This window comes from Leptopilina boulardi, unplaced genomic scaffold, assembly GCF_019393585.1.
Source record: "Leptopilina boulardi isolate dan_hultmark-lab unplaced genomic scaffold, ZJU_Lbou_2.1 LbouV2_70, whole genome shotgun sequence".
NCBI classification, from domain to species: Eukaryota; Metazoa; Arthropoda; class Insecta; order Hymenoptera; family Figitidae; genus Leptopilina; species Leptopilina boulardi.
In genome coordinates, this window is record NW_026138017.1 from 1,909,122 (window position 1) to 1,918,606 (window position 9,485).

Genomic DNA, 9,485 nt, shown 5'->3' on the forward strand with positions numbered 1-9,485 from the left:
AATTTAAAGAAAAATGTCTCCACTTTTTCGCGAAACTTTATAAATTTCCGGATATATCAAGAATAAGAGTAGATGAAATCGGGCACGATGTAATGACATTGGTTCACAATCAATGTGATGATATTCGAAAAGAAATTCATAATCGAGCTACACAGTTAGGGACTGATTCGATTTCCGTCACTGAAATTGATTCAATTTTTAAAAAAAAATTAGAACCTTTCGATGCATTAAGTACTGAATCGCGACGTTTTTCTACCTATAAAAAACTTGGAACTTTCATTCCTCCTCAATCTTACGCGCTTGGTAACCAAAAAGTACCAGTTGAAAAAGAAGGAAAAATGGAATTAGTTGACAAAGTTATTGTGTCCCAATTTATACCAATCAGAGAAGTTTTTAAAAAATTTTTCGAAATGCCGAATGTTTTGGAAAGTACTCTTCAATACTTAAAAAACGCTGAAAAACATTCCACAATAGTTAAAAACATTGTCCAAGGATCTCTATGGAAAGAAAAATCTAAAATTTATGACGATAAAATTGTTCTTCCCTTAGTAATGTTTTTCGATGATTATGAAAATAACAACCCTTTAGGAAGTCATAAAGGAGTATCAAAGTGTGGTGCTTGTTATTTGAACATTCCAGTGTTACCTCCTGAATTTCAAGCTAAAATAGAAAACATTTTTCTTTTTATTCTTTTTAATACAAAAAGTCGTGCAGTGTTTCACAATAAAAAAATTTTTTCTAAAGCAATCGAAGAGATTAACTCTCTTCAATCCGAGGGCATACCTGTAATAATTAATAATGAAGAAATTCGAATCTACTTTTTATTGACCCTGATTATAGGCGATAATTTAGGTCTTCATGGTATTCTTGGTTTCACTGAAAGTTTTTCTGCAAATTTTTTTTGTAGATTCTGTTTAACTGAGCACAAAAATATTTCCAAAATATTTAACGAACGTGATTGCATACTTCGCGACAAAAAAAATTATGAGTCTCTTTTATCCCAAAAAAATGCTTCTCGCTCTGGATTAAAAGAAACTTGTGTTTTTAACGAAGTCGATTATTACCATGTAACTCAAAATACAGCTGTTGATCCCCAACACGATCTGTTAGAAGGTGTTTGTCGTTATGATGTCGCGCTTGTGTTATATTATTTTATATATATAATGAAATTATTTTCACTACAAGATTTTAATGATAGATTAAAAAGTTTTATGTACGGTTCGAACGATAATGAAAATAAACCTCCACCTATTTTAGAAAAACATCTTAAAAAAAAATGTATAATAATGTCGGCTTCTGAAATGTTATCTCTAATTCGAAATATATTACTGATTATAGAGAGTACCAAATCTGTATCAGAGGATAACAAGCAATGGTTACTCCTTAAGAAACTTAAACAAATTGTCGATATAGCATTCAGCAAAACTGTTCATGAAAAAACTTACGTTTCTCTTGATAATTTAATCGAAGAGTATTTAAAGTTACATTCTGAAATTTTCCCGGGTAAAATGAAACCAAAGCATCACTTTCTAATACATTATGCTCGTATTCTTGAAGCTCTCGGTATTTTAAATGTAAGTACGTGTATGCGTTTCGAATCAAAGCACCAAGAGGGAAAAGTGACTTCTCATGTATCTCGTTGTAGAATAAACGTTTGCCGAACGATCGCGATTAAGCATCAACTAATTTTAAATTATAGATTCTTGAGCAAACATTGTTCTTATCCTCTGTTTACAAGTGGTACTATTAAACAAGTTGCACTTACACAAATTTCGGAATCTAACGAATTCATCTCTCTGCTATCTCACTCAAATGGTTCAATTAAAAAAACACAGTGGATTAAATATCTGGGTCGAAAAATTAAAGTAAACAGTATTATTGTCGTTCCCTCAGAAGAGGGCCCACTGTTTCATGTAGTACACGTAATTAATATTATCGAAAAGTATGACTGTCGCATTATTACGAAGAAACTTAATGATGTGTTTTTTGATAATCATTTACAAGCCTTCCAAGTATTTGATGATAATAATTATTCATGGGATATGTTAAAGTTGTGCAACCTTCAAGATGTTACAATCACAGTTAGAAATAAGTTACCGAATGGTTGTCACTATATTTGCAAGTCTTGGCTGTGAGTAATGTAAAATTCCATGTAAAAAAATTGTATGAAAACGTCACATGGAATTTTCAAATGAATTATTTTGTGATATTAATTGTTGGTAAATAAATAAATGTTAATTGCGATTCTCAATTAACTTTGCAATTTAGATAATTTGTACTTCTTGTGATACTGAACCTGCAAACTCCTATAAAATATCAATACATGTTTATACTGAAATAACTCAGTTTAAATTTTTTTAAGAAATAATAAAATAAATAAAACAAACTTATTTAAAATACATATATAAATTCTAAAGATATGATATGCAACTTTATCATTATTATTACTTAAAATTAACTTATTAATATTTTCAAAATATTTGAAATTTTTTCCAATTTTTCACATTATAAATTATTAATTTTTTAAATATAATTTATTATTAATTAATAAAAATAATTTAAAAATATAAAATGAATTTGTATTTTAAATATTTAAATATATGAAAAGAAAGGTAATTTTACTGTAATGCAATCAGTAAAATATATTCATAGAGTAATTATGGACCTAGGGCACTTCAAATCTGTAGTTAAAAGTTTTTATTCTAAAGGAAGAAGGTCATCGAATATTGTACAGTTTCTTGCAGCGAGCGTTGCGTGGTTGGTTGGTTAGGGTTGCGATCTATAAGTTTTAGGGCGTGCGTTCAATTCCTTGCGTTGGAATATTTTCTGTTAGGTAGGCTATTATTAAGTATATAAATAACCGTTAGAGGTTAAAATGTATATAAGTGGTGAAGGATGAACAAGTTGTTGGGTGCAATATCAAGATATGTGGTGATTAAATAAACTAAAAGTGCGAAATATTATTTTTTTAAATAAATTTAATGTATGAAAAAAATTACTATACTGTCTTAAAAATGTTTTGAGCAGTATGAAGACTATCAGGTTTTATATTTATATACAGTATTGTAATTCATTTTACACTGATTCGACAAAATTACTATACTGTATTAAAAATATTTCAACGAATATGAAGATTTAATATTTCATGGACAGATTTCACATTTCAATACAGTATTGTAATTTATTTCACATTAATCGAAACTTTCATCATATTCAGCCTTTTTTTCTTTAGACTTTATTATAAGTTATTTCTCTGTTAATTTCAGATACAGTATGAGATTTTTCTTTAGAATTACACTTTCATCCAACATTTTAATACTGAGTATCAAAATATTTCTCAGATTTTTTCTTTCCGTGTACAAAAAGCTCTTCACATCTTTTATTTGGCACTCCAAATCCATTTATAAATTCTATACAATGTTTGTTTTCTTTATAATTATCGTCGTTTCTTTTTTTTTACATAATGATAACAATTTACGTCTTTTTTGTGTCATTAAGATATAGAAAGCCATTGAGATGGAATGATTAAAAACAAGACAACAGATAGTCAACTTTCAGAATGTTTTCGAATTAGAATTAATGAATCGAGTCCATTTTATCTGATCTTCCATTTTAAATTGATTTGTCCACTATCATTGCAGGTATATATACATGAAGTAGAAACATAACTACTTTATTATACAGCGTTTCTTATTTTTAAATCCAATTTTTATTTTATGAATCGTCAAATAATTTTTTATGAAACTGTAACGTTTTATTCAATAACAAAAGAAACCGGAAGTCTCTCTAAAATGAAAATATCAAGATATATATAATGATGTTTCATTATAATCATATGCTTTTCATATCTTACGAATTTCATCGGAATCTTGAATTATTTGTCTGGAATATGGCGACAGAAGCCAAAAGGAAAGTAATAAAATGTCCGCTCCTTTGTCTACTAAATAATTACATGGCGCCGCAACGCGTTCGAAAATGCGAGCTCATCCTTTGCGACTCAGACGGTTGAACGTAACGCGAGTCATATACATATTAGTGTGAGTGCACAAAAGCAGTAATCATATATGCACACATACATGAGCTCAAAGTGGCGCCTGGCGCATTGAGGTCTACACGGGTGTGCATGCGTGCGTGACAACGAGCTGTGTACCACATTGGCCTGAACTTATACACTTTAAGCTTATACACACGTGTACATACTAACCTCACACATCCTAAATAATGGACTATCTCACTCTAACTAAACTTTAACTATATATATATATATATATATATATATATATATATATATATATATATATATATATATATATATATATATATATATATATATATATATATATATATATATATATATACCAAAGTCGTATATGCCCAGTTGGCATACGGAAGTGGCGGCTGTCACATTCGCACCCTCCTACTGACCAGGGACCAAACTACATTCTACAAATGAAAACTCTAATGTGATAAATGTTTGTTTCTTTAGAAATCCGATGCGAAAAAAGTTACAATTTTAATCAAAAATGCATTTACAATCGGATTATCAAAATGAGAAAACTGTACAAACAAACCAGATTTGTTAGTTCTATTTTAAAAATCCGATTCAAGAAGGGTCGAAACAAGCAAAAACAACAATCATTTAAAGGACCCTAAATCCACTATTCAGGACTAATAATCTGAATACGAAATAGTTAAATTTCATTAGATTTAATTCATTTTTCTCCGTGTGAGATTTTTGTAATATCCGCACAAAAATTGATGGGAGTAAAATTTTATTCTTCATATATATATACAGAAAGGGAACCAACTTTTGATGAGGCAAACATATTCAGAGCATCGAATAAAAGTCAATCGACAACCCTATTTGATATATGCGATTCGATTATTGCAACGATAACGAGCTGATTATATTGTGCCCGAACTGTTTTTATTCGATCGCAAAAGTACCTATACAACCACTTAATTGCACAGCCTCAAGGCATATAAATACCCGGCAATAATCACTTTTCCTCCACACGACGACTTTCAATTGTTCCAAATGTCATTTAATTATACTTTTTAGTCACCTCTTATCTGATTTTATATCCTTCTGCTTTTCTTCTTCCAATTTTTTTGTTTCAAAAATATAAATTATGATTCTTATAAATCAATGTATGAGAAAATTTAATAAATTCCATAACGATTTCATTAACATGGAAAAAGTGGATTTTTCTGCTTTATAAAAAAAAGGTGGCATTTATTAACGAAGAATTAAAATATTCCATGACATATTGCACCATTAAAGATAAAAGATTGCAATATATATAATTCCTAATCCCAGGAGTTGTATTAGCGCAAAGAAGGAGTGATTGTCTGCAATTTACGAGATTTCCCATGAATATCTTTTTACGAGCTTGTTTTCCCGTGTGTATATATATATAATAATATCAAAGCAATTCGTTCCATCTAATCCTAATGAGCATGCGAATAAAATGTACTATGTGCCAAGTATAACTACTGTATATTCCATGTGACTTTTCCATTATATTTGCACCGTTTTCTAAGGCATAACCTTGAGTACTTCGCGGAAAATGTTTATGATACCTTTCTAATTTGATTTTGACGCCACAACATGAACAGATTTATTTCCAAGTTCCCCGCACAACAAAATCTTCAACACATATTGTCCTGTGCAAAGTAATTTAAATATTTAACTTTAACTAAAGAGATATTTCCTTTATAATTTTCTCCTCCGTAACCGTTACGTCAAAAACATAATCACAAGCTTGAGTTACCAAGCGATAAAAATCTCCCTCTCAACAATGCACGCATTCTGTCCGAATTCAACAACATTCAAGTTTTGTATTTACCGTTCGAGAAAACCTCGGGGGTGACAAGATAATACTGACAAGTAGCTACGCGAGAAAAAGATTATTCTTGTCGGAAATAGACAATTCTTGTTTATATTAATCTCAAGTATATAATGAGATTAAAGTTGAATTTTTAATAAAAATTCAAAATTAAATTTGTCATTTATTGAAAATTCAATCATGTACAGGATATAAACAAGGTTCAAAAATAGTATGGAGTTTATATTTGTAGATGTTCACCATTTTTTTTTTTAATGTTGTATTGCTATCTCAGCTTTGCGCGTGGGGGAACGAGGTTTGTTAATTTACGATTAACGAATGCGAACTATAAATTAAAAGGGGGTAGGAGCGAAAGAGCGATCCGTTTTCTTTCTTGGCGCATTCCGCGTTCCTCCTCTGCTAAGTGCGACTATATACTCCTTTTGTACATACGCCTTTTAGTGAATTCTTTATATAAATTTCTTGTCTTGTCACTTTTATTATACAGAGAATCTTTCTTTCTTTTTGTAATTATACATTGGAAAAAGCCTCCGATTAATGACTAACATCATTTTCGCCATAAAGAAAATAAGAAAAAAATGTTCTTTCGGAAATATTAAACAAGCTACGTTTTATTAATGAAAAATATTTAATGTGTGGTCGATAAGTAACACTTAAGTGAAGATCATGTTTATATGAAAAGACATATAGATATATTTATACGAGTTTAATGTTAAATTATCGTGTATGGAATTGCACTGCATTCAAATGAATGAGCTCCCATCAACGATGAGTAGCTAAAATTTTTCATGATTCGCACGCAGCAGTTTTATTCATTCATTTTATTTCCCATGCGAATATTTTTCTAAAATAAACTTCCATAAAAAGCAAATATATATAAAATTTCTAACTATTCTAATGTATATTATTAATAAATATATACTGATTAAATTCAGTCGATTTAATTTTAATTGAGTTCGATATTCGAAAGAAAAGCTATGGTATTAAATTATTAAACCCACGCGTAATCTTGAAAAATTTATAATTACAAGCATATAACAAATTGATTAGAAATGGTAATTATAGCAGGTATTTGAAAACTATATATGTCACTTCTATGAAAGTCAAATATAGTAGATTAAAATTTGTCAAGACTGAATTTTTAAAATAAAAAATTATTAATATCGATCAAAATCATTGAAGCACTTTCAAATGATCAAGATATCTATATTGCTCTAAATTATAAACTTTCAAGACATTTATTAATGATCCTTGCAGTTTCTAATTTAATAATATTTAACTGAATTCTTCTATAGCTAAATTATTTTTAAAATTATTTCCTGAAAATCTAAATATATACTGAAGCAGTGATCATTGTAATGGCAGTTATTAAATAAGAATTACGTTGCTTGATCAATATTATGATATGTGTGCATAATGAGCAATCACACACGTATTATATAAAATCAATCTCTTTTTTTATGTCGCGACTCCTCCATTTCTCACGCACTGCTTCTATAAATATCAGTATATATATATATATATTGCATATATCCACTTTAGATCCAATGTCGACAATATACTTCAAGGAGATAATAATATATTACATACTTCTTATATTTAATGAGCATAATCAGCTGCTAGTTACGTTTTACAAACAACGCCTCAGTCAACAACGACACGTAATTGTTTGAAGATTGCATTGATTTCTGTGTCGCGTATTTTCACAAGATAAGACAATTTAATATCATACTTTGCGAATATAAGTTTCCATAGCTCACAAGTTGCGAAACATTGCAAAAAATAAAATCTAACCCTGAATTCAATATATTTTTTCGAATTGAAGAACCTAAGTAAGAATAATAAAGAAAAGTTGCACCTGTATACTTGAATTGATGGAGATTAAATTATCAAGGGTATATTTTTCCAGAAGGGATCACAATTGGCGCTGCGCCTTTTTGCGTATACAAACAGACATTTTCATCACCGCGGAATCTTTATGCCCGGGAGGAACCAAAGAGAAATATGCACAAGGCTGATTTAGCAACTGTGAGAATCGTGGAGCGGCTCTCTCGGGCTTTGAAAGCCATGAAACGATCCTGAGGCTTTTATCGTTTACCCGCGTGGCTCTCTCAACAATATTATTCACTCTGGCAGCCAATTGCGCCATCTCATGATTGCGTCTTTATATATATATACAACCGCTATACACAGAGTCACAAATGTATATTTCATGCACTTACGAAATTACATCTAAAAATCTCCACTTTTCAAATTACACGTGAAAGTTACACTTCATAAATTGTAAATTCTTACACCTCCCATTGAGCGCGTATAAATAATAAAAAGAACTGAAAACTGAATTATTTTTAAAAACGTTAATGGAGAAAAATTGTTGTGGAACTAACAGATTTTGTTGGGATGCTACAAACAAATCTGTATGACTAACAATATATTACACTACAACAAATTTTTAATGCAAAATTTTGTTTCCTACAACAAATTTTGTTGTAACTAAAAATTTGTTGCAACAGTAATACAAATTTGTTGTAGAAACGAAACAAAATCTGTTAGATCAAGTATATAGTTTATATATATATATATATATATATACTTCGACCATATAATTAATGAACGCTAAAGATTTTGCAAGAGGAGAGTCGATATAGAAAATCGACGCCGATCAGACGGCTGTAATATTGATTTTAATTGATAATCGGAACGGCACAACTATACAGTAGCCTTATTTCCCTGAAAAAAATCTAACGTAACGAGGGTCGAGAATAAAAAAAAAAAGCATTTTTGTTGCGCGCAGCATAAATTATAGTACTAAATATAGATCATGCGCTGGCGTCTATACGAGGCGCGCAACGTGATTATTATTAAAATGCGATCAAGATTTTAACAATTCTTTCAGTAAATAAACTTGTGCAGCAATATAATATATATATATAACGAGAAAAAAAGGGATATAAATTAATGATAATTAATCTCGGCTAATGACGCGCAATAGCATGCGAATTCTAAAATTACACGCGCTCCCAGCAAAAAGCGGGTTTTATGAATCGCAAAAAAAAAAAAAATTAATTACGTCACATGTCTTGTGAAATGTCACCAGCATTAAATTTATTAAGTTACCACTTTGACCTTTGAGTTAATTTTTAAATTAGCGTATTTATTTTCAACTTTTTTTTAACTACTTTTGTTTAGCGCATATATATATATATATATATATATATATAACTAATGAAGAAAAAATTATTTCGAGCAATTATTAGAGAAATATAATTTCATTTCTATAGAAAATGAATTTGAGTATATACATTTATTATGTCGCAATGCAAAAAGAGAAATGAAAAAGACATCAAAGGGTTGAGAGATAAAACTTGTGGAAGAGATAGGTTTCATTGATAGTGTCCGAAAGAGGAAAGAGAAGGAGCTATTGGAAAGATCTTCACAATGCAATCCGAACAAATTGCCGGCTTCGGTCCAAGGAGGTGAGCACGCGAGTGCATAATGTATATAACGATTTGGCGATAACTGATAGTTCTTTTCGGTGAAGACAATCATTACTAATAACATTCTGTATGTTTATATATATATATATGTTGTGCAAATTCTTTTTAAATAAATGATTCAGTTTTAAAATATAGTCGA

The 9,485-nt window shown here is 29.7% G+C and overlaps 1 protein-coding gene across 1 annotated transcript in view; it reads left to right on the forward strand.

Annotated features, from left to right (window-relative positions):
- LOC127290573 (BMP and activin membrane-bound inhibitor homolog) overlaps positions 1–9,485 on the forward strand; it is a 46,634-nt gene that overhangs the window by 10,199 nt on the left and 26,950 nt on the right. The window lies entirely within an intron of this gene.